At 40.8% G+C, this 26,408-nt stretch overlaps 1 protein-coding gene and 1 non-coding gene across 3 annotated transcripts in view; both read right to left on the bottom strand.

Annotated features, from left to right (window-relative positions):
* The window catches only part of Tnfrsf19 (TNF receptor superfamily member 19), an 83,769-nt gene extending 78,084 nt beyond the window's left edge, over positions 1 to 5,685 (bottom strand). The window contains exon 1 of one of the 2 annotated variants that reach the window (XM_074043728.1): positions 5,194 to 5,685. The gene's annotated coding sequence lies outside the window, so the exon portion shown is untranslated. The remainder of the gene's footprint in view (positions 1 to 5,193) is intronic. The other variant, XM_074043730.1, reaches the window with a different exon arrangement.
* An 8,959-nt stretch (positions 5,686 to 14,644) lies between these two features.
* On the bottom strand, positions 14,645 to 14,714 carry Trnad-guc (transfer RNA aspartic acid (anticodon GUC)). Its single transcript has one exon. It is a non-coding gene; the product is annotated as a tRNA-Asp (tRNA).
* Positions 14,715 to 26,408: the final 11,694 nt, after the last annotated feature.

Below are 26,408 nucleotides of genomic sequence, written 5' to 3'. Positions count from 1 at the left end.
CAGTCTGTGCTTCCTTAGCACTTGCTGCAGTCTACCTCCATCAAGGGCATCTGTGGCCTTAGCTTTCTTCCTTGAGGACCTAAAACAGTACGGGAGACAGGGCATATTTTGTTCCAATTTGTATCTCTGTTTGGATCCTTCAAACAAATGTTCAATATACATTTTCTGGTGGAATTTAATCTGCCCACCCTGGAACTTCCTTCTCTGACTTGGCGCACTTTTGTCCTGGCTGACCTCTTCTGTACTTTGTCTATAGAGACAGCAGCAGTATTCAGTTCATTAGGGACCCAACCATCTCGTGTGTACTTGACTGGCTTTGCCAGCTAGCCTGTCAGCTCCCTCTAGAGAGAGAGAGATCCTATGCTGAACACACACGGGTTTTGGCATCAGACAATCTGGTCTTGATGCCAGCTTGGCATTCCCTAGTTGTACAACCTTGGAAAAATTAATCTCCCTAAGTTTCCTGCAGTTCATCTGTACCACCAGTTGCTTCAGTGGTGGTTGTTTGATAACAACAGGTGTTTAAAGCCGTTAGGCTAACATAGTAAGTGCTTGCTAAAGGGTTCAGTTCTGGATAGAACTGTATCGCTTTTCTGGGACCTTCCATGCTCACCATCACAATGAAAGGCAACTGAAATGCCAGTTGACAGGGAGGAAAAGAGCTGTTAGATGTGTCTTAAGAGGCCAAGTTCAGTCAATATTTTCCACTTGACCTTACTTTGAGTGCTTATGTGATCTGAGTGAGGAAAACTCAGGCCCACAGCTGAGCCCCAATGGCAGTTCAGAAAGAATTGCATGACACGAGCCCTAGGCCCACTCAGAATGAAATGGGTGCTCGGAGTCAGGGCCATCCCCTTTGTAGCACTGGGTATCATTAATGGCTTAGAATTTTGAGTAGAAAAGCCAAAAGCTCTGAGAATCTTGATAAAGGTGTTTGTTTTGAAGGTTATGTTTCAGGTTGGTTTTCTGAAGCTAGTTTTAGTAATATCATAAAGCTGATACACATAGTTTTGCCCAAAATTTGATCTAATGAAGTAATATATTTCTTGGAAAAAATAGTTTCAGTGATAAAATTAAAGTGACTGAAGTTACTAACAGGAAATTGTCTGACCTCTAGAAATTCTACTGTAAATCACTGGTCCTTGGGAAATGGAATAGAATGCAAGTTACATGAAAAAAATGAAATTGTGTCACATGAGTTCTCAGTGCTTGACACACAGGAGGTACTCATGACAAATTTGTTGAGTGAATTAATTTGAGAGTGAGACTCTCAAAAGGTAATAAAATTTGCCAAAATAAGGGGGGAAAAAACCCCCACAAGACCCAACTATTTAACTCCCAACACCCAGTGCTGCCAGTTACAGACTGTCAGTTCAGGGCTGGGGAGAATCATGAGAACTGAGGCTTAGTGACAGGTACAAGCCACACAACATGTTAACAATACAGCTGGGACCAAAATCTGGGCTCCCCGAGTCCTGACATCATCACCACCTACCACTAGTGCATAAGCCAGCACACACTGAAGGCCAAAGAAACTGCTTAGTCTCTGGAAGGTCAGACATTTGCAGAGTAGAGTTGTTACACTTAGCCCTCACTCTGGTCTTGTGAGTCCCTGCCGTCTTGGCCCAGGGTGTCCCTGTGGACCACTCTTCATGGGTTTAAACAGAGAGATGGGTTGGCTCTCCTCTCCCTCTCCATAACCGTGGTGGGCTTCTCCACCCAGTGCTAACTGCAGTACAGGTTGGCTGGGCAGAAGCCCATGGTGTGAGGCTACAGGGCTGCCAAAGAACAAGGACGTTTAATAGGATGTTTAACTTGTCAACATGCACAAAGGATGGGTTGAGGTCCTTTTTGGTTTAAGATTCTGGGCCAGCTGATAGAACTCTATCAAAATGCCTAATACAAAGAAAAAAAACAGCCTTTTTTTTTTTTTTTGGCTAAAGTTTTTGCTGTCGTGGCTTCTGACAGTCAGCTCTATGTAATTCTTATAATAGAATTAACTGTCTAGCCCCAGAATGAAGGAATCTACATTTTGAGATGATATTGATAGTAGTGCTGCCCCTGAATCAGCCCTGTGATCATGTACACTTGCTCAACTCCTGCAAGACTCATCTTTCTCATCCATATAATGGGTGACAAGCTATTAGCTGTACATTTAAATGAGATAGCATTTAAAAATACATCGTTTGTGGGCCCGACACACAAATATTCAACACATATCATTTCATCAGTTAATAATTGGTGAACTAAATAATTAATGAGTTAATAACTCCTGGTGAATGCCAGTAATAACCTGTAAAGATTTATAGGAAATCTTACAATGCATAGTATAAAGGAGTGCTAATTGGCCTTGAATATAGTAGATAGATGTCAAATTTAATCAGTAGTCAAATTAAATTTGTCACAACAAATATTTTTCCAAGAAAGAAAAAACCAGAAATATTTAATGAAAATGCACTAAAAAATTATTAACATAATCAAACATGGCAGGAATCATATCATGTATGAAACTATACTAAATTTGCAAACTGAAATTTCACAAAATCCCACTGAAAATCTCTCTTGAGGAATAATAACTTTTAATAATTAACTCTTCAACTTTCCCTGGATCCTACTGATATCTCCTAAGAAAATATCAATTTTTTTGAAAACACACAAAGATGTGCTTATATAATGTTGACTCCCACAAACTCACAATCAACCCCCACAACATAATTTCATTGATATATTCAACTTTTTTTTGTGAGATTACTTTAAATGTTGTAGTAAACTATATGCAGCAGTAATTCTGTTTAGACAGCTTAGAAATACAGAAGTGGAGGAACCGTTGGGAAGTAAGGGGCAATTCTAGCTAAGTGACTGGTTAAGTCTAAAGTAGGACTGAAAGCAACAGGAAGGGACTATTTTTACTTCGGCTTCCCAGTGCATTTATTTTAGCAATGGTTGGAAAATAGACCTCACACAAGCCAGCATCGGAAGGCCATAGGACCTTGTTAAGATCTCCAAGTTACTTTTCTATTGTCTCAGTTTCTCATCTGTACAATGGTTCTAAAAATTACAGGTGTGCTTATTTCATGAAAATGTGCTGGCCAACCCCCTTTCCCCCACCTGCTTCTCACAGGAGGAAACTGAGCATGAAGTGACTCTCTTAAGGTCTCATAGCTCATCAGTGACAGAATCAAGACTAGAAATCAAAGTCTTTGAAGATGTGCCCTTGCTGCAGTGACAGAGCTGCCATTGAAGCCATGGACAGGAGAGTCTTTGAAGAATGTAACATGAGTGGCTTTGTGCTCTGAGAACTATTATGGCTGAATCTACAGACTCTGGATGGGGTCATCTCCACACAGCTAATTAAGAAGGGCCTCATGACATGGTACCTGTACCTTCAGCAATAGCCAGCCTGCTTTTAAAACCAAATGCACTTGGCTTCCTTTCTCAACAAAGGCACACAAGTAAACAATTCACTGAATTAATTCAGACACTGAAGTGGATTTTCAAGGACTTGACTTGTCCAAGCTAGTTTTCTACAAAGCCCAAATTAATCAGATAATTACTAATTCTCTCCTTTGTTTTGTGCTAAGGAAGGTCTGTGTTTGTTAAAATGAACCTAGCAGCAGAATAAACAGTCATTTAAAAAAATCTCCAACCCCAAATCTAAACTAAGTGAGCAAGTCCGCAAGTGTGCTAATTCTCCTGGCATCATCTCGAGATTTTACTTTAAAAGCTAATTTTTCTCCTCTGAATGTGAGCATTAACACTGTTTTTTTTTTGTTGTTGTTTTGTTTTTTTAATGATTTAAAGAGGGCTTTGGGGGCAAACAAAAATTTTTAAAAGTCAGGATATTATAAACATGACTGGTTGAATTATTAGTAGAAAAAAGTGCTCTTCATTTTTTAATGTAACGTTTATCAGGAAAGGAGTACACTTTCAATAGATTGAAGGAGGGTTATCTCTAGAGAGAACAAGAATGACCAAAAATATTCTTCTTGAAGAGCACTTAAATAATAGTTAAGTCTTTTAGATTACGTTCTTACTGACACACTTAAAAATATAGTTAGTAATTTGGCATGGGTCTAAACAATCACCACTCTAAAAAAAAATCAAAGGTTTAAAATTAAGCAGACAATGTTAATTATCTTCTTAATATCAAAAGGAAAGTTGAGAAAGTTATTTCAGTAATTGGTTAAGAAAAATTAATTGCGTCTGAAATGAGATTTTAGACCTTTCCTGTTTCATCAGAGTTTCGCAGTCAAGGATAACTGGCCTTATGCTTAATGATTTCTTTGTGGTTCGTGCGTGCGTGTGCGTGTGTGTGTGTGTGTGTGTGTGTGTAGGGGAGTGTCATTCAATTCACAAAGAAGTAACAGTTAAATTTCAAATTCACTGCAGCAATATCATTTGTTTTTTTAAAACCAAATGGGAAAATGTGACTAAAATATTTTATGTAACATAATAACTGTTCATTACTCAGCTAGTTTTCATAAACACTTGGCAAATTGTAATTTACAACAGCTGTCACTATAAATGAAAGTAAATGTTAATTTTGGAATATTAACCTCGTGAACGTTTCTCTAAACAAGGCTATTTACAAAGGTTACAGAAAATGGCTAGAATATTTTTAGCCAAACCTAGTGCAACTTTACCCTGACTGTTTTGAAACTCTTCAGTTTCACACATAAAAGGCTTTCTTGCACTCACACACCTGTTCACCCACTGAGTGAGACACCGACTGCATTCGGAAATGGAAGTGATAGGTTTACATCTCGGAGGTGACAGAATAAATAAACTGAAGAGACAGCTTTGCCAGCCATGCATTCTGTGTTTTTATGTAAGAAAGCAAGTACAGTGTTTTTCGAAAGCACAGTCCCACTGACTTCTTACTAACCAGGGTAGTCTGCAAGTACCGGACCTGGGTGGCCAGCTTGAGCTAGCTCGGTTCTGTGCCACTCTGTTTTGTCCTGTCTGAACAACTTGTTTCCTAGTAACGTTTGCAGGACATTGCAGACTCTCAAACGTTGCACCCAGTATCAAATTGGATCAGACACACAAATAGCGCCAGCATTCAGCTGCAAACAGGGCTTCCCTTAACTGATCAAAATCATCTTTTCCTTAGAACCACCCCAAAGTGCAGAAAACGCCACACAAAACAGCAACCCCAGTACCTGCGACGGCTCAGATCTCTCCAGTACTCACCCTTTTGGTAGCTTAGTTTCAGCTTGGCAGTGCTTCAATGCCAAATGCTTCTACCTTCCCAAAAATGTGTGTCAGCACAAGCCCAGACGAAACTTCCAATCCAGGAAAATGAAATTAGCCATGCAGATCAAAGGCAGACGAGCAGGGAGATGAAATGCCTGTAATTTGATCACCGATCAGTCCCAGAACATCAAAGGCGGGGCTGAGCTCCCAGGCCTGCAGGGCGATGCAGAAAGTTCACTTGCAGCAGGTAGTCAGCGCCCCCGGCCTGCAGGGCCACGCATTCCTTTGTTAAACATGGACCACGTTGTCTTCCAGCTCTCCTCTGCAAAGCAGCGACGCTGGTGGCTCCTGGGCCCGGGCTGAGTGGCTGGATCCGTTGCTTTCTCTGGGCTCTCAGCTGGGCTGTGCACAGTGTGTTGGGAACGTTTCTAGTGCCAGCGGGCTCTGCTGTATCCCTTTCATCTCGCAGAGCTGCAGAGCCCATGACATCATCCAGTGCCATGGGACTGGCAGAGCGCTTTGCAGCCTGTGGGGGAGTTGGGCTTGGCTCTGAGAAGCCAGTTCTCCTGATTTCTAATCAGTGTGGTCTACTGTGCCTCACACAGGACAGTCTTCTCTGTCTCCCCACTGCGGGGGACAGCCACGGGTGTGGACATTTCTTGAGTGGAAAGATCCCAGATGGATGAGAGTTCCAGATAACAGCATTTAATTGACATTTGGTTGATAAAAATCACAATTTCCCACAAAGACCAGGTGTCAGATATGCAGAACAGTTGAAGGGCATATTTAATTAGTAGACCATTTTGCAAACACCCAGGTTACACTGCCAGAACAAAGGATGGCATTTTAACACTGAGTATTTTTTTTTTCCTCTTTCAATGTGACAAGTCTTTAAGGATTTTAAGTAAACTCTTCTCAGTGAGAGGTAAGTTATTATACTCTGACTGCCAACAACAGCCGTTAAGCAGGTAGGCTTGGACACAAGCTTGATCTCCGCCCCCGCGCCCCCACCTCCAGCAGTGAGGGATTTGAACTCAGAGTTTTATGCTTGCTAGGCAGGTGCTCTATGGCTTGAGCCACACGCTCAGTCTTTAATCTTTTCTTTTTCGTTCCCCTAGTCTTTGATCTTTCTCTTTTGGCAATACTGGAGTTTGAACTCAGGGCCTCCCACTTGCTAGGCAGGCACTCTACCACTTAAGCCACACCGGCTACCCTTTTTTGGCTTTAGTTATTTTTCAGGTAGGATCTTGCGTTTCTGCTCAGGGTCAGCACCAGACATCAAGATCCTCTTACCTCTGGCTCCCACATTAGTTTGGATTACAGGCACAAGCCACCTCGTTAAGCATTTTAAACTTCACAAAAGAAAACTTACATGGAGGAAAGTCTTTGCCTGTGATTACTCATAGCTGGGTTCCTTATCTTCCACAGCTTTTCCCAAACTCAGTGTGTGGATGCTTTAAGCCATCATCACCACCTTCATCTAATCAATCATATTTAAAAATTAAATCTATTGCCTATTATTTAGGATTTTCTTAATATTTTTCCTTAATCATGGATTTGATACAGAAGATTATTTTATTATCAGTATTTAATAAAACAGAAAAGAAGAAATTTCAACCTCATCACAATGTGGAATCAGTGCATTTCTGAATTTCAGTCAGTTCTTTCATGATATGAAGGAAAAATGTCTATTTAATAATGGAAATTTACCAACTTTTAGAAGGTCAGTGAAACTCTTTTTGTAAACCTTAGAGGAGATTAGAACGTAGTCTTTTTGTCACCTCCTTCTTGAATTGGTTTCATCTAATTTTTCCTGGTGTGGTATTTGAAAATGTAGTGTATAATGTGTTTATCTCCAAACTTCTATGATCCTTGAACACATTTTAATAGCAAAATACTGTGCTCAAACAGTGCATGAGTTCAGTATAACCGTGAAACTGTCTTGCTTACTCTCAATGCTTCCTTTCATTTCTTTTTCTTTGTAGGGGTGTGTGCTGGGGATGGAACTCAGGGCAAGCGTTCTCTACTGGGCTCCACCCCAGCTCCAGTGTTGCTTTCATAACCTTTGTACCTGATACATTATTTCCTAAAGATACACCAACCTTAGGTCGTAGTTGAGCCAGCAGGTGCGCTGCCTGAAGGCTTCTTGTGACACTTGGAAGCCCACAACTTTTCCTGGGCTCCTTGAACTCATGAATACAAAGAAAATATTGACAAGGACAAAATATTTTCAAGAAGGTGTGTGTCCATTTCTTCTCTGAGGTAGTCTAGCTCTTCCATCAGCATGGAATTCATACTCCATTGACCTCACTCAGGAATAAAGTTTCCTGACACACTGATAAAGCAAATGATAATAACTAGACACTGTATGAGGTTCTTTGGATAAGCAAGTGGGGTCCATGCCTTTAAAGAAAGCAATAGCAGCAGACACAGATGTGGGCATGGATGAGGTCGCTCACAGTTCTACTGGACGCTTACAGGAGGCACTTGACAGCTAGGATTCAATTGCACACGTCAAACAAGGTAGCTTCCACTTCCTCAGATCTCACCAAGCACTACTGCTTGTTCAAGTTTTGTTTAGCAATGCAATGTCATCATCCATTGAAGAGTTTATTCACCAAGTCACTGAAAATGATTTTGAATTGATCCTTTTGTGACCAAGAACCTCCCACATGTGAGATGAAAGAGGACTAAGGTTAGGACCCCATTATCCCCAGATGTGGAATGTGGCTAAAGGCTGGCCTCCAGTGACGAGTGACCTCCTGACCCATAGCTTATTTGTGCTCCCTCAGTGCAATGATCTCTCTTCCTTGTGAGATGTGGCCTGTGCCCTTGTTTCCTCTGAACATCTCGAGAAGGGAGCTTTTCAGAAAAAGCCACAAGGCTTTTCTCTTTCACCTACAAGAAGTACAGATGAGTGAGATTAAATCTGGTGCTCCAGCATTAAAAAATATGTTACTATTCTCTCATGCTGTCAGGTGTTATTTAATGATAGGGACTTATTCTGAGAAATGCATTGCATAAACGCCACATGGCATGCTTACATGATCCTAGATGGTATAATTACTGCATACCTAAGCTATCTGGTGTCTGTATATGATATATACAGATGTATATGTACATGTACACACACATATGGTACAGTCTGCTGCTTCTAAGGCCATGACAAACAAAACAACACAAGATTAGATCAAGCACAAGAGAAAACAATGCAGCAAGAGCTGAGGTCAACACCAGTTGACTGAAACTGTTGGGAGCACAATATGGCCGCCTGTTTTATAGTAGTCTTTTTTTATAAGTAGAAGGAGTATACTCTAACAGCAGGGAGCAGTGGCTCATGTCTGTAATCCTGTAATCCCAGCTATGTGGGGGTGGACATGGGAGGGTCAAGGTTTAAGACCAACCCTGGGCAAAGAGTTACCAAGACCTCCATCTCAACCACAGCCAGGAGTGGTGGCCTGTGATCCCAGCTATGCGGGAAGTGGAAGGAAGAGGACCATAGTCTGAGGACAGCCCCAGGCAAAAAGCAGGAGAACCTAGCTGAAAAATAACTAAAGGAATAAATGTCTGGGGGCACGGCTAAAGTGGTAAAGTGTCTGCCTAGCTAGTACTCTGAATTCAAACCCTAGTTACCACCACAAAAAAGGGAAAAACAGAAAGTGTGACATGATGAATATGTAAATCAGTAACTTCATTTATTCTCGTGTGCTGTGCTTGTGTGTGACTGACAGTGTGCAGCATAGGTGTGTTCACACCAGAATCATCACGGTTGTAAAGAATGCATTGTACATGGTCGCTAGGCTTTGGAAAATTTCCAGCTCCATTGTAGTCTTACAGGACCATCCTCACATATGGGGACCGTCACTGACCGAGCAGTCATTAAGCGATACGTGACTAATTATGTTTTAGTAACCTAGACTTACAACATCTTATCAATGACTTCCGGTATGATGTCACAGTATAAACAGCACATCTTACTCTCTTGGCCAAGTTGCTTTTGAGCCACTTGGCTGTGTGATAGGGCTGAGCACAGTGGGGAGCACAGTGCTGTCTTTCAGGACCCTGTGACTGAGAAGAGTTGGATGGACACACTAAAGGATGAAGGGGCTCCCTGAGATCTCGGAGAGAACTATCTTGCATTGTCCTTCAATTACCATGGTGTACAATTTTTTTCCTGTCACCTGGACCAAACTTCCTTTGTTTCTTCACCTTGAAGATGGGTAGATCATGTATTTCCTACAATGTGGGATACAGATTCAGGTAACACACATGGTTTTTACATACCTGCAAAATTTTGGAAGTTATCTAAAACTCTTTCTCCAATGCTGTCTTTTCTAAACTATCTGTTCAGAGAATTCACCCTGGAATATATCATAAACACAGGTTCATTGTATAAATTGAGACAAATTAGACTGAAATAGGGCTCATTATACATACATATACACACACATATACACATCTATATACATTTTATTTTTTAGAACAGTTTTAGATTGGTGGAAACATTGAGGGAGTAGAAGAGAGACTTCTTATATACTCCTTGTTCCCCCCCCCCATTTCTCCTATTATTAGCATCTGGCATTACTGCGTGTATTTGTAACAATTAATGAATCAGTATCAATACATAATTAACTAAGTTTTCCCCTTTGTGTGTATAGTTCTGTGGAAGTTTTTGGTTTGGTTGGTTTTTGTTTGTTTGGGTTTTGGCAGTACTGGGGTTTGAATTCGGGACCTTGTGCTTGCTAGGCAGGTGCTCTACCACTTGAGCCACTCCCCCAGCCCTAGTTCTATGGATTTTGGAAAAATGTTTAATGTCATATGTCCTCATTATAGTGTAACTTAGAAGAAGTTCGTTGCTTAAATACCCCTGTGTTTCCCCTATTCCTCCCATGCCCTCTCTGTCCCCCAACCCTGGGAAGCCACTGTACCATCTCCAGAATGTGTGCACAACATGTAGCCTTTTCCAGTGGCTTCGCTTTTTTCTTTTTTCCTTCTTTCTAACTTTTTGTGATGATGGTGATTGAATTCATGGCCTCAAACTCATGGCCTGAAATATGATAGGCAAGCATTCTACCACAGAGCTAAATCCTCAGTTCCCCTTCTTTTCTTCCTTCCTTCCTTCTCTCCCTTCCTTCCTTTTTGATTTTTTTCCCTTCTTTCCTTTCTTTCTTCCAAGATCAGACACAATTGGGCAGGTTCAGAGTGGTATGGCTGTTCCATGGCTGTTCCTCTCTTTCTCTTTCTTTCCCCCTTCTTTCCTTCTTTCTTTCCCTCCTTCCCTCTTTCCTTCCTTCCTGGGGTTTGAACTCAAGGCTTCATGTTCACTAGGCAGGTGCTCTACCACTGAAGCCATTCTACAAGCTCTTTTGCTCTGGTTATTTGAGAGGCAGGGTCTCACTCTTTGCCCAGACTGGCCTGGACCTCAATCTTACTATTTTACACTTCTTCCTATAGCTGGAATGACAGTAATATGCCACCATGCCCAGATTTTTCCATTGAGATGGGGGTCTCACACATTTTTTGCATAGGTTGGCCTCAAACTGTAATCCTCCCCTATCTCTTCCTCCCAAGTAGTTAGGATTTCAGACATCAACCACCAGTGCCCAACTATGTGTCTTTATAATCATCATCATCTAGATGCTGAATACTTTTCATCTTGATTTTTTTCTTTGATGCATGTGTGATTCAAGAAAGGATTTCATCATTTCAAAGTAGTCAGTGCTCATTTGAGTCTATGTGTGTTAAAATGTGTGACTAGTCACGATGACATTATTTCAACTTTTGCTGATTTATTATGACCCTAATGATGAATCATTGCACCATGCGGGTCTTATGAAAGATTGTGCGTTCTTTGTCATCAAGGCAATGCAGTTCATTTCACTGATGCTTGCTGCTTGTGTACAATTTTTTATTGATACCAATCTCACTATGTTGCCCATGAGTAGCTGGAACTGCAGATGGGCTCTACTGTACTTGGCTTAAGTTTTTAAAACTTACATTTATTTTACATTGGGTGCTACAGCACTATTAGCTTCAATTCTTAAATGTCTCTGTGTAAACTTGGAAATTACAAAAAACTAACCATAACCACACAATAGTAGAGCAGCTAGTAGTTTAAATAATCTGCCGGTTTCAGAAGGTTCTAAGGTACCAGCTTGTTGAAAGTGAATCAAGGTAAATTATCTGTAATGTAGTGGTTCTGATATGGACAAAACAATAAGAAAAATAAAGAGTCAATTCAGCAGGTAAACACAGCCCATTTTTTGTTGTTATGACAAAATAGCAGAGGCTGAGTACTTTATAAAGAAAAGAGGTTTATTTGGAACACAGTTCCATTTAAGAGCATGGCACTGGCTTCTGTTCAGCTCTCTGGAGGCCCACAAGGCAGATGGCATCATGACAGTGGGAGAATGTGCAGAAGAGATCACGTGGCCAGACAACGAGCCAGAGGGATGCAGGGGCCATGCTTGTTCTTTTATAGCAACTCACTCTCATGGGAGGCAACTGGGGTCCCTGGGGAGCTCCATTAGTCTCTTCTGAGGGCAGTACCCCAGTGACCTGACTACTTTCCACTAGACACCACACTAGGGATGATGGTTTGAGTACTAGATCCTTTGGGGGACCATATCACATCCAAACCATAGCCCTTGCACCCACCCTCCCACAACCAGTGATCACAAGGAAGTTGCCTCAGTCTGTCCATCTGCAGCTCTGCCACCCTGTCCTCCAGCGCACACAGGAGACTTTGAAAACCTGATGACCTGCCACGTGACCCTCTAAATACTGCTTTGAGCCAGGGCTGACTTTCACCTGGCATCAAACTTATGTTTTATAATCAATGAATGCTTTCCTTTTCCTTTTCTGACTGTGCAAATAAGACAAATGTGTCTTATTAACACACCACACTAATTATGCATCTTCACAGACTTGCACAGTGGAATAGCAAGAAAATACAGAAGGAGGCACTAAGGAATATTTACAGAATAATATCAACAACTTCTCCCCCCAAAAAGATTTAGCTTCTTCAGGAAGTATAATGGGAAATAAATATGGGCCTGCCCGTAAAAGTCTACTTTAAGAAACACTAATCTAAAGTCAAAATATTTACTAATGCAACCACATATGCTATTGACACAGTACCGAGCACTTACTTGGGAACAGGAAACCCAGAAGAGTTGCAATTCCTGATTAAAACTGGGAAAATAGAAAATATATCTTAGGGGAAACGTATACTAAAATAGCCTGCTAAATGGAACTGAACGGCAAAGGGAGGTGTGAGAGTAGATAGAGAGTGCTTTGCTTTCAGAGATGAGAAACAAAATTTCTAAGGCCAGATCAAATTCCTTCCTCTTCTAAGATCCACAATAGAAAATAGACAGTTTAAATGTGTGTGTGAGAAACCCTGGTTACCACAGCTATAGTCAGCTTTTCATAAAATTACCTTTGAAAAAACAAAATTTTTGTTCTGCTATAATTTTCGGTTTACAGAATTATGAAACCAGTACAGAAAGTTCTCATATAACCTATGTCAACTTCTTCATAGTGAATGTCCCAGAAATCCATAGAACAATTGTGAAAATTAAAGTATTCATCTTGGTTCTGTACTACTATAGAATTACTCCGGAAGCTCGCTCCTTCTTCAGAGTACAGTTGTGAGGGGTTTGATAGATGCAGATTCCTGCACCCACCTCCACGGCTCCGTGCAAAGCAGCCCCCACCTGCCCTCCTCCCTCATTGTGCCTTCCTCTGCCACCCACCCCTGCAGCCCCCCACCCACCTGCTTCCTCTGTGTGGAGGATGTGCCAGTTTTATGAGAACCTTCCAAAATGTTTTCCAAGTGGCTGTGCCATTTTGCATGCCTTCCAGCCATGTAAGAAGATATGATTTCTGGCTTGGATATAAAATTGCCTTTGCTCAAAGTATAAACGTGGCATAGTCACAATATTTCTCACTCATACACATCGACTCCTTTGTGGATCATTTCACTTTATCAGGGTTGCAGCCTGCCTGCTGTGTTTCCCGTCTAATGTCCCATGTCCCCGTCAGAGTCTCAGTGCATAAGTGGATGGCCTCATGCTTCAGGCTGGGATCCCAGGGCTTTCACATGAACTTCTGAGTGTAAATAAACCATTTTAAGCTTTGCCTTCCTTATTTCTGAAATGAAGATAATAAGAGCTGTTAGTCAGCTTTCTGTTGCTATAACAAATGCCTGAGATGAGTCAACTTAAAAGGAGGAAATGTTTATTTTGACTTACGGTGTCAGAGATGTGAATCCATGGTCACTTGGCCAAGCTGCTGTGGGCCTGTGGTGAGGCAGAACATCATGGTGGGAGTGCATGGTAGAAGAGGATTGTTTTTTACCTCATGGTGGCCAGGAAGCAGAGAAAGACAGGGAGCAAGTTCTGATACCTCTCAAAGGGCACGCCTTCAATGGCCTTACTTCCTCCCACCTCTTAAAGTTGCTACCACCTCCCAGTAGTGCCATGAGCTAGGGACCAAGCCTTTATGGGCCTTTGGGGGACATTTAAAATCCAAACCATAACAAATACTGTCAACCTCACAGGGTTTTTGTGAGAGTTCACCTAGTATGGGAAGGCCCTGGGTCCAACCTCTAGCACCACACGCAAGAAAAACCATTGCTTAGAAAAAATTATCACTTTATTTTTGATTCTTCCATTGTCCAGACAGCCCACTTCAGTGAGAAAAAATTATTTCCTTTTGCAAGAAAAAGTTGTTCTATATTTTGCCTTTCCTAAGCATTTCTCACTTTGAAGCCAAAAGATAGTTTGCATTTTGACAAATGACATACTTTTATAGCAGTTTGAAAGTGGAATCAGAAACTTGATTGTTTTTAAGAAATGAAAGTGGAAACTTTGATTTTTAAAAATTGCTGCTGTAAGTATGCTGTGCCATTTCCAGAAGGGACATCTCACTCACATTAGAGCTCAAGATTAAGTTTTATACCATTCTTTAGATGAACATATGAGGTTATAGACGAGAGTCTTTCAAAATAAGAAATGAAGTGTGTGTGTGAAGTTCACAGACCCAGATTGATAAGACTTTCATATGCAGGTTCAGGTAGAAAGTGAGTGAGTGTCCACTATCAGAGGGACAGAGAGTCCCCAAAGAGACATGTTTGGTCCTTCAGAAGTTCCCAAGCTAAAGTCTCCAATGGGACCTGGAGGCACACTGGAAGAGCCATAGAGGGGGTCTATGCCTGTGGGGAGGGAAAGAGTTGGGGACTCTTTTAATAGTTTTGTGACTATTTTATCCTAGACTTGGTGTGGGCTTGCTAAAAAGAACACAGAGGACTTGGGACACTGGAAAGGATCCAAGACAGAGCCTAGTGGAGCTTTTGCTGGCTGCCACATGCTCAGCCTCTCTTCCATTGTCCAGGCAACTCATTTTAGGGTAGTGTAGAACTTTTCTTTCCCACCTTCATGGCTCATGTTGCACTGCTGGGGATTGAACCCAGGGCCTCATGCATGACAGGCAAGTGCTCTACCTCTGAGCTATACCCCCAGCCCTTTAGCCCTGTTCTGCTAGGCTCCTAATCAACTTCCCCAGGTGACATCTGGTTGGAAGGTTAAGTCATTTTCTAAGGTCACATGGCTAAACTCCCCCCAAGACCATGATTGTGGTCTTTTGTGAATTAAATCTTTGTAGTTTTCATGAGGGGGGAACCTTGCCTTAGGTGTTGGTAGCTTCTGTAAATTAACCCAGGCCTCTTGGATCATAGGGACCCAAGTTTTACCTATGGATATCAGAATGTATTTCTATACTGTGTTATTTGCCATGTAAGTCGTTTACCCCAGTGCTATCAAATGTCCTTTTACCACATTATTTTTAATATCTGTAAGCCTGTCCCTTATTCCATACGGCGTAAAGCTTATCCTTTCTTTTCAGTATTTATAGTTTCCTGTTTCTCCTCTATAAGTAATGCCTTAATAAATATTTATATTGTCATAAAATTTCAAGTTTATTACTGAAAAAAATGGATAATTATAGAAAAATGAAGAAGTTTAAAAGATCACCTATATCATCTGTAACGCTATTTGTTCTTATCATTACAAATTATTAAAGCAAGAGCCAAAGCTGTGCCCACCCCTGCACACAGGTGTCCTTGTGATTGGAGCACTGGCTTGTGCCCCTCTCTTTCCTTCTGGCAAGTTCTGAATGAGGAGGTGGCTCCATGCATGGCTGCTGCCTTGCCTTCTTCCTCCTCTCTGTGCCTAAGGGTTCCTTCCCTGTGATAGTTAATATGTGGCCACTGCTTTATCTCCATGGCGTCTCCAGCAGGGTTTTAACACCAATGCCTCCATAGTTGTGCCCTTCACCAGGCCATCCTGACATTGTGGGGAGTTTGAGGCCCTGTCCTCAGTCTGGGTTCCTGGGGAAAGGACTCTCGTGTGAGAATTAGGATGGAAGTCATATTTCTGAAGAACTAGTGGGAAGAGGAGATACCTGGCCCCAGGTAGCACCCGTATAGGATGCCTGCTGAATGGGGGGCACACCCCACTTACCGCTTCATGCGCAGCTGTGTGCACCTGCCAGGGAGGCCTGCACCCTTGGCCTGGCCTACACACCTCACACTCACACACAGCTCTGACGCAGACACATGTCCTATACCATGACAGCCTCACACAGATGCACACCTCACCCAGACACACCGAGCACATGTTACCCCCACGGATATAGCAATTAGGCCAAGGGATTGGTGTGCTTTTGACACAGTTCAGCCAGATTATTTTGTAAGGAACAGGCTCCAAGTCAAGGTGTTAGAGGACCTGGCTTGATCCCAAGTTTGTCATGTAGATTACAGGTAAAATTGTATTTTCCTCAAGTACTGTCAGAGATGAGTCAGCCTCAGATTCCTAGTAGAGAGATACTAAAGAGCTGCCCCTTCCTGTCCACCCTCCCTCCAGGTCCCAAGGGCATTTCACAGAGGGATTGCCTGGAAGCTTGGGGGACCTTCTGTGTCCTATAGGGCTGGCTCTCCTGAAGGTGGTGAGGACAGGACACAAGAGGGTTGAGAGATGAGAGGAGCTGAGGGAGTCCTACTGAATGTCCTCCCAAGGATGAAATGGAGAGGCCCTGCCCCTCTTGTGTGGAACTAGAGGTGATTAAGTGAACAATGGATAACACCTGACCACTCATTCCCTCAACTTCCTTGCCCATGTTTGAGACACCCCAGGATACTCTGGATGCCTCATCAATATTTCAGAAGTGTTATTCACAGACCCTTGGAAGCCAGTGGATAGTTAATCTGAAGAAAGGAGAAGAACATGGGCCCTCATCCATGATCTTCCAAAAAGCACCAGCTGTCTTACTATGGACCATGGGGTGAGAGGGTGACAGCCAGCAGAGGACCCCCAACTCCAGTGGTTGTAGGGACTGCCTCACTGATCCATCTCTGTTCCCTACTGGGGTCAGACAGACATTTCCTTTCTTAGTCTGTTTTCTGTTGCTATGACAAAATACCTGAGACTGGATGACTTATTAAGAACAGAAGTTGATTTGATTCACATTTCTGGAGGTTGAGAAATACAGGGACATGGTTGCAGCATTTGCTCAGCCTCTGGTGAGGGTTTCATGCTGCATCAGAACATGACAGAGGCCTCACATGGCGAGGCAGGGCAAGCAAGCATGATAGCTGGGGTTCCTTCCTCATGACCTTGTCTAACTCAATCTCTCCTAAGAGCGCCAACTCCAAATACCATTCACAGGAATGTGGGGATTAAGTTACCAAGGCATGAACTTCAAATCTTAATACTCCCTGTGGAGCCAAAAGGAGGGGCAAACTGCTTCCAGATGATGTTAACAATAAATAAAGATTAGAAACAATAGGAGTGTCAAAAACAGAGCTACAGTTAGATTATAGAAATACACACTCTAGCTATTTGAGAAAACTAGGTAGATAGTATGGGAAGGTGTGTGATAAATTTTGGAGTCCTTAAAAAAGTCAGTTGCTTAACAAAATGTATGATATAAATCCGTAAAAACTCTCCAAATGACTATTTGTTGTATATTTGTGTATACATACACATATATTGAGAGAGAGAGAGAGAGAGAGAGAGAGAGAGAGGGAGAGAGAGAGAGAGGGAGAGGTTGAGAGAACACTTGACAACAGAAACCACTACTCTTTCAGGAAGGCTTCCTTCACCTCGCCAGGGCTCATCCTCCTTTCTCTGCCTCGGACGCCCCGTCACAGCTCTGAATTAGCTCTATCACTGCACCTTTGACACAGTCTGTAGTTGGCTTCTGTTTCCACTTTGCACATGGGGGCCTCGGCTCTCTGAAGGCAGAAACCACATCATATTCATCCCTGTGTCCCTGGTTCTAGGTCAGTGGCTAGGATCACATGGGAAAACAGTAAGTTTAGGTTCCAGGGCAAAACAGTAGTATCATATTCACAATTATCTTTCACTGAGAAATTCTTAGGGCAGAGGAATCCACCCGAACCCCAGCTTTCTGTGAGATACTTCATTTGGTAAGAATGTCGTCAGAATGGCGTTAGAATGCTATCGTGGTTCTTGTCTATTCAAGGGCTTCTATTTCAGACTCAGGTGTGCCCATGTGGGAGCACTCCAAGTGGAGACATCGGGCTGAGCAGAGCTGTTCAAGGTGTGTGGGGGACTGACTCTCTCTCCGTCCCAGGGTATCACTTTGTGGAAGACCACAGATGGGGTGACCTTCACCCAGACCTTCCTCCAAGGTCACGTCCCATGAGGACAAGTGCTGTGCCAGCCAACAACCTTGTTGGCAATTTTAAGTAAATTTGCCCTAAACAATGAGAAAAATGTGGGAATTTGGAAATCTGATGAAGAAAAACAAGAGCCCTAAATGTGTTAGTTATAGTTTTTAAGAAAAAATAAGATAAAACTCTTGCAGTTTTGTAAAAAGACAAAGGCAACACGGCCTGATAATAATCAGAATTCCTGTGGAGTTTGGAGAAGTCTCTAAGCCTCTCTGCGAGGGGGCTACCTCTAGCTTGTTTGTTTCTTAAACCTCTGAGATTAAATTGTGCATCTCTGGATTAGCCAAGTGCAAAATGTGGGTCCATCCGATGATGGGGACTGACTGTTCAAATGTTTTCCTGCTTATGTATGTCTACACAAACCACATTCTGCCAAAACGCAGTGTGTTAGTCGACTTCGTGTACTACAGTGAAGTACCTGAGGCAGCTAACTTACAAAGAAAAAGGTTTATTTAGCTCATGGTTTGGGAGGTTCGAAGTTCAAGATCAGTCAACCCTACTAGTTCAATGTTAGGTGAGGGCAGATAGCGGCACATCATGGCAAGGGCAAGTTGGAGCATCTCCAACCAGGAAGCAAAAAGAGCTAGTGGGTTGAGCTTGCTTCTTTTATATCAACTCAGAGTCCCAACAAAATAGCTTAATTCCTTTGGAGGATACTCCTGGTGACCTCTCACTAGGCCCCACTTCTACAGCACCTTCTGATACCACCATATTGGGAACCACTCTTGCCTCAACACATGGACCCAGTGGAAGACCCTCAAACCAGATCCAAACCACAGCAAGCAGGTTCAGTGCCATTGATGGGAACCACAGAGATGTGAAAATATTGGGGTATCAGGTAGGAGGAGGTGGGTTAGTAAATAACAACACAGCAAGAAAGACAGTAACACACAGGGGTTCACCAAAGAGGGAAGTTATTCTGGGTTAGTTTCTACCACAGGCAGAGTGGATCTAATGGCTCACATTGTGTACTTTTGCAAAATCCTCCATTGTTCTTTGTTAGAATTATTTCCTGATCCTCTGGACACTTGTTCTGTCTTTAATTTTACCTTTACTGCTTCACTATGTCACCTTCAAGCAAGCAAAGCAAGGAGTTGCTTACTGCAGTGTTAACACTTTTAAATATTTGTAGACTCTAATCAAGTAGCGGGCATCTCTCCTCTGTCACCTGGCCTTCACAGCCAGGTCTTTTGATCTTAATGTACAAATCACTCCTTTGATCATTTTGGCATCTTACTCAGGACTCTCTCAACAATGTCAACTTCTCTTAGCAAATACTTCTCAAAGTATTTCAACTGGAGTCTTTGGAGAAGCAGATCATAGACAGAGTCTTCCTTTAGTTACATGGTGTAAATCCCTGGGGTATCTGACTCCACTGAGACTTTCTTGTTGACTGAAACTGAAGTTCTCTTGAGATTAAGAGCTAGGCACATGGCTATAGTCCCAGCTACTTAGGAGGTTGAGGAAGGAGGACTGCTTGAGCCCTGGATTTCCAAGCCAACCTGGGCAACATAGAGAAACCCTGTTTCAAAGAAAAGGAAGGAAGGAAGGAAGGGAGGAAGGAAGGAAAGAAGGAAGGAAGGAAAGAAAAGGGGGGAAGGGAGGGAGGGGGAAAGAAAGATTATAGCCCTTTGAGTTCCTAAGAATAATAAAATGTGGGGTAGCTTTACTCGTGGGATAATAGGAGTCATTTTCTGCTGATGAATTTGATTTGACTCTACTTTCTTCTGATTTGCTCAACTGGAGAGAGTCAAATATTTGAATTGGAATGGGTAATAAAATATGAGCACAATTTAGAGAGTGTTTGAGGCTGAATTTTGCATTCCTCCAATGCACATGTTGAAGCCTTAACCCCATATGATGATGTTTGGAGACGGGCCCTGTGGGAGTAATTAGGTTTAGATGAGGACAAAAGGGGGGGACAGGGATCTTATGATGGGAAGAATAGTATTGTAGGAACTTGCTTCTGTTTTCTCCCTGGGAGAGCACAAATGGCTGTGTGAGCACAGCAGTAGGGTGGCTGCTTATAGCCTAGAGGTGGGCCTCACTGGGATCTGAATATGTGGGCACCTTGTTCTTGGACTTCTCATCCTCCAATTTATATTACATAAACTGCCTCATCTATGGTATTTCATAACACCAGAAGCTGGCCATCCCAGCAAAGATACATTAATCGAAATTCTCATGAAGATACAGTTATGCAAACTATGGATAGAATTCCTAAGACAAGTTTTTAAGTTTTGGTACCTAGAATTAGAAAATGAACCACAGAGAAGAAGGGATGGGAGGAGGTTGCAAACCAGGATTACTAAAGTTGAAGACAATTAGTGTGCATCTCTCAGTGTGGGGCAGAGCAAGCCTTGCTCTTGGGGTAGGTTCACTAACTGAATCAATGCTAGGTGCAATTTAGCAGCCATTCTTGGCATCTCATATGAGGCGCCCTGCAGCACGGGGCCAGAAGGGTGGTGGAATAAATAAATGACCAATTTTTGTTAGGAATGATGTGCTTCTCATATTTTATTCCCTTGATTTTGTTTGATTAACATGTATTTTGCTTTTTGAATAGGCTTTGTTTTGAAATATGTCACTGTTATTTTTCTTCTCTATAAATTATTTGGTATTATTCTTCCATCTCTTTGTTTTTTTAATGGTGTTTCTCAATTTTCTAGTCTGCTCAGTCTTGGTTTCCATCATTCAAAAAGGACAGATTGGGTATTAGTCAGTCGGAAGAGAGCTCACTAACTCCAGTTATGCGTTGTTAGTACTTAAGGTATCATCTTCCTCAAGACCAAATTGCATATTCCCTGGAGCTCAGGTGTTTGCTCCATGAGCATTTAAAGGCAAGGATCTGATTGCTGTAAAAGTGTTGAAGGAGAGAAGAGATCTCTAGGGAAATTCTAGACCACTTACAAAAGAGCTTTGTAGATTAAATCAACCCCTTTGAGTTACCTTCAGAAGTAAAACTGAAACCTTCTATTAGACGTTAGACAGCAGAGAATCTAGAATTCTGTCTGAATTCTAGCTGTCTGAATCAGACATTGCTACTTAAGGCTGCTGTTGAAATCTGTGCGTGATTTGCAGAGAAATTCCCAAAGGAATTTGAAAACCAGACATGGCAAAGGAACTGAAATGGTGAGTTCTAAAAGGCTCACTTTGTTATAAAATGTATTGAAGTTAGAGATCGACTTTTCTCTCATATAACATTTATTCTATAATGTCAAATGCTGTACCTGGGAAAGCGTCACTTTTTCAATGGGAATTGGTCTTTGTTGTTCAAGTGGTGAGAATCATTCTTCACACGTAAAATGTTTAGGAAAAGACTTTCATCTTAGTCTCCTAGGTAATCAGAGTTTAGTTAATTAAAAATATTTATTAAGCAGTTCTTAGCAAAATATTCAGAAAGCATAAAGCCTGCCCCTGACTGTGAAGCAGTTTAAAGCTGATGAGAGACAGCTGTGCGCATGGCTGGCCTAGACCTCTCTGTGTACAATTGATGCAAAGTATGTAAAGAAGGCTCAAAGTTACCGCATCTTGAACCCTACAGGTTCACCTTAGAAGTCATTTCCCCTGTACTCACAAGTACACTGCAATTCCCATCTCCTCTTTCTGTCATCCAGGCAATAATTTGGACTGTAAATCTGGCTGAATGTGAAGCCGTTAAGCTCATTCCTGGAGCTGGACCTTGTCAGCACACTGATCACACACCAGGAGGTCACCCAGTCCCTGTGCAAATGCTCATGGCTGAATAGGTATGTAGCAATTAGCTTTATCATTGTCTAAGTTATCTATTTGTGTGCTGAAATTAAACAGCAAATACATTGAAGTTATAATAAAATTTATCGTTTTTGGCAAGTTAGTAATGTGTTTCCTTACTCTGTCTTGCTTAAAGTAATGTTTTCCTATTCCAAGGTCAGAAAGACACCCTTCAATATTTTCTTCTAGTTTTCAATCTTTTACTTTCCACACTTAGATGTTTAAATGCATTTGGAATTTATTTTTGTGTATAGATCTCAGTACCTGCTGGGGACAACCAATTATTGCACTATAGGCAATATGACTATTTGCATGCAATAGGATTATAGCTGAAATATTATTAGTAAGATATGAGCTTTTTAAAGTTTTGACTTCTATTAAAATAGTTCAGACTTAAAAAAAATCAAAAGTTGCTTAGAACTTTTGGATTACTATAGAATAAAACAAAAGTCAGGTTCCTTCCAGGTAGCAAAAGAAGCATAGTTTGTTAATAGTCCATGGTTCTTTCATTGATTGATAAAGCTACCTCTATAGTATTGTGTACACACACACGTACACACACAACACTATATACACACACAATGCTATAGGGATGTTATATATACATTATATGTTATGTAAAATAAATTGTTTCTTTGTTGGCATTTTGTTACATAGGTCTATTTAATGTTATATTTTGGTACAACACTTTTTAAATTAAGAAAGATTCCTACCATGTTAGCTCAGTTTGTTACAAATCATGAATTATTTGAAATTATGTATCAGGACAATGATACCTCTTCTAAGATGACCATTAGAAATTCCTTTCTTTGTCTACTAATGAGGTGAATCACATCACTATATTCTTCTTATGGTAACTTTCCATTGTTTTCTGATTTTCACTTGTCCCAATGGAAAGATATCTTTGGATTGTTGAAAGAAAAATGTGAACATAGAAGTGTATGGTCAGTGAAAATATCCTTTAAGATAGAAAGCAAAATAGATATTTTCTGACAAACAGAATTTGGAAAGTTTTTTTTTCCCCAGTTGGCTAGTAGTATAGGAAAAGTTAAAGGAAACTCCTCAGGCTGAACTAAAATTGTACTTGGAGTTAGATCTTGCAAAGGAAAGAAGAGCCCAGAAAGGGCAAATGTGTAGGAAAACAAAAATGTAAAATTCAGTTTAATGAAGTAATAACAATTTGTTGCGGAGCTTGTAATAAGTATATACATAAAATAGATGATAATGGTCACACAAAGAATGGAATGAGATAAAGGGAAATACACCATTACAAAATTACAATATATACACTTAAAGATATGATAAATTAAATATATCATAAAATATAGAACACCTAATTTATACTAATTAATAAAATATGAATATTTGGTATGCTGATAGTGGAGATGAAATAGAATTTGTAAAAATACTAAACCCAAAAAGAAGGACAGAAGAATAAGAGTAAAGAACAAAAGAAATAACTAAAAATAAAGCATGATATGCTAGACTTAAACCCAACCATACAGATTTATATTGTAAACCTAAATGATACAAACAATTGAATTGGAAGTTAGATATTATCTAAGGGGATAAAAATGAAAGACCCACCTACGCTGTCTACAAGAAATTTACTTAAGGTACAAAGCCAGATAATTAATCTGGGAAAAACAGTAATCGAAAGAAAGTTCTCAGGTGGTTATATTTTAACATCGAAGTAGGCTTTATTATAAGAACTACCCATTTCATAATGATTAAGTAGTCCATTTGTCAGGAAGACCTAGCTGTTATAAGTAGGTGAACATGTAATCACATAGTTTTAAAACACATAAGACAGACACTGAGTAGAAGAAATAAAGGCATCAACAGTTTTAATTGGAGACTTCGGCACCCCCTCTCAATAATTTATAAAACAAACACAAAATACCAGCGATGCTGAACAATGCTATCAACCAATTCAATATAACTGAAATTCATAAAATGTACTGTAAACATTTGCAGAGAACTCGTTCTTTCCAAGTGAATGTGGAACAGTCACCAAAACAGGCCATATGTTTGTCTACAATTGAAAGGGATAGAAGTATCACAGAGTATTTTCTCTGTGATGCAATTAAATTAAAAATCAATAACAAAAGATTACTGAAAAATTCCTGTTTGGAAATTAGACAATCCATTTTGAAATAACCTCTGACACAAAGAAGAAATCACAATGGAAATTAGAAATTATTTTGAACTGATTGATAATGAAAACACAATATAATAAAAGCGAGAGCACACAAGGGAGGGGTGAGGATAGGTAAGACACCTAAAAAATTAGCTAGCATTTGTTGCCCTCAATGCAGAGAAACTAAAGCAGATACCTTAAAAGCAACTGAGGCCAATAGGAAAAGGGGAACAGGTACTAGAGAAAAGGTTAGATCAAAAAGAATTAACCTAGAAGGTAACACACACGCACAGGAAATCAATGTGAGTCAACTCCCTGTATAGCTATCCTTATCTCAACCAGCAAAAACCTTTGTTCCTTCCTATTATTGCTTATACTCTCTCTTCAACAAAATTAGAGATAAGGGCAAAATAGTTTCAGCCGGGTATTGAGGGGGTGTGGGGGAGAGGGAAGGGGCGGAGTGGGTGGTAAGGGAGGGGGTGGGGGCAGGGGGGAGAAATGACCCAAGCCTTGTATGCACATATGAATAATAAAACAATAAAAAAAATAAATAAGTTAAAAAAGTAAAAGAATATATATATATATATATATATATATATAAAACATATATATATATATGTTATATATGTTACAGAGTAGAATGTGAGATTCATGGCAAGGGCAATATTGGCAGAAGTGGTTTTGTTGTTTTCTGACTCATGGTCCACATCTGTGAAATGGGTATCCTAACAATAAAAAATCCATAATCCTTAAAAAAAAAAAGAAAACACAATATATAATAATTTATGCTGTATTGAGAGGTACATATACAGTTTTAAATGCTTACACTAAAAAAGAAAAAAGACCTAGATTTTATGATCTGGGTTTACACTTTTAAAAGCTAGAAAAAGGTGCTGTCAGTGTGGCTCAAGTGCTGAAGCACATGCCTAGCAAGCAGGAGGCCCTGAGTTCAAGTCCCAGTGCCACCAAATAGAAGCTAGAAAAAGAAGAACTAAAATCTAAAATAAGTAGATGGTACGAAAGAATGAAGATTAGAGCAGATATTAATATATTAGAAAAACATACCAAAAATAGAGAAAGCCAAGTAGCCACAACAGCATTTTGTATAAATACAATTCACAAACCTCTAGCAAGAATAGTGAAGAAAAAAGAAAAAAAAAAAAAAGGTCATTTTTTGGAATAAAAATGGGTCATCTCTACAGAACATAGAGTTATTAAAAGAATGACAATTTAAAACTTCGGTGAAATGGAAAAATATTTGAAAGATATGTTACCAATATGACTCAGGACAAAATAGAAAATCTGAAAAGCCTTATACTTACCAAGTATTTTAAATTGTGTTTGCATGCCTTACAAAGCAATGCGTCAAATGGGTGTTCTAATCCTTTCCCTTCCTCTTCCCCATTAATCGAGATGGACTCTTGTGAGCTTTTTTGCTGAGGCTGGCTTTGAAACATGATCCTCATGATCTCTGCCTCTAAAGTAGCAAGGATTGTAGGTGTGAGCCATCGTTCCTGGCCACTTCTATCAATTTCTTAGATAATTCAGTACCTTTTGTGTGCAAGATTCTGTGGAGGATCAAGCATAGTAGCATCCTGGACTTAAGGAAATTATCACTGTTTTGGTTCTTATGTGGATTTAAGTATGGAGAAAAGCCTAGAAGTATGGACTAGATCTGAAACCTGAAGTCTCTGTATGCCTGCTGTCAAATGGGGTGTGTGTGTGTGTGGGTGTGTGTATGTGACAAACTTTAATTTTTAGAAGCTTGCAATTTACAGAAAAGTGCAAAGATATTAAAGGGAGTTTCCATACACCTCTCATTCAGTTTCCCTGCCTACAAACACCCCATATTAGTACATGGTCTGTCCGTGTCCCCCAAAATATGAATGCTACAATCCTGACACTCAATGCAATGATATTAGCAGGTAAATACTTCTTGGTGGTAAATAGGTCATAGGATTGGTTTTCTGCCAAAAGGAGTCCCAGAAAGTCCCCTGCTGCCCGCCCGGTGAGAACACAGTGAGGTGTGGTCGACGAACCTCCATCAACACCGATCCTGTCACTGCTTTGGGCTTATATTTCCCAGACTCCAGAATGGTGGGAACAAATTCCTGTTGTTTTCAATCCATCTAGGCTACGGTGTTTGTCACAGAAGCCAGAATATTAGCATGGTATACTTGTCACAGTTGATGAATCCGTATGTTGATGCGTCCTGTTAACTGAAGTCCACTCTGCCCAGGTTGTCTTGGCTCGTACCTGATGTCCTTCTGTTCCAGAGAATCCACAATACACTGTCACCATCACTCCCTCAGGCGCCTCCTGACTTCCCTTGTTTTTGATGAATTTGACAGCTTGGAGGAGTACTGGGTGCAACCAGGGCCTGTCTGATGTTTTTCTGGTGATGAGACGGGGGCTTTGAGTTTTGAGCAATGACACAGAGTTCTGCCAAGGCTGAGTGCATCAGTGTAAGTTATGACTGTTGATGCCACCTTGATCTCCAGGTGGAGGTAGTGTAAGGGATTTTTGTTCACTGTGAAGTTATCCACCCCCCCTTCCATCCTA

The sequence above is a fragment of the Castor canadensis genome, chromosome 10, assembly GCF_047511655.1.
Source record: "Castor canadensis chromosome 10, mCasCan1.hap1v2, whole genome shotgun sequence".
Classification (NCBI taxonomy): Eukaryota; Metazoa; Chordata; class Mammalia; order Rodentia; family Castoridae; genus Castor; species Castor canadensis.
Note: the sequence above shows the minus strand (reverse complement) of the source record. Positions and strands in the feature narration are given on the sequence as shown.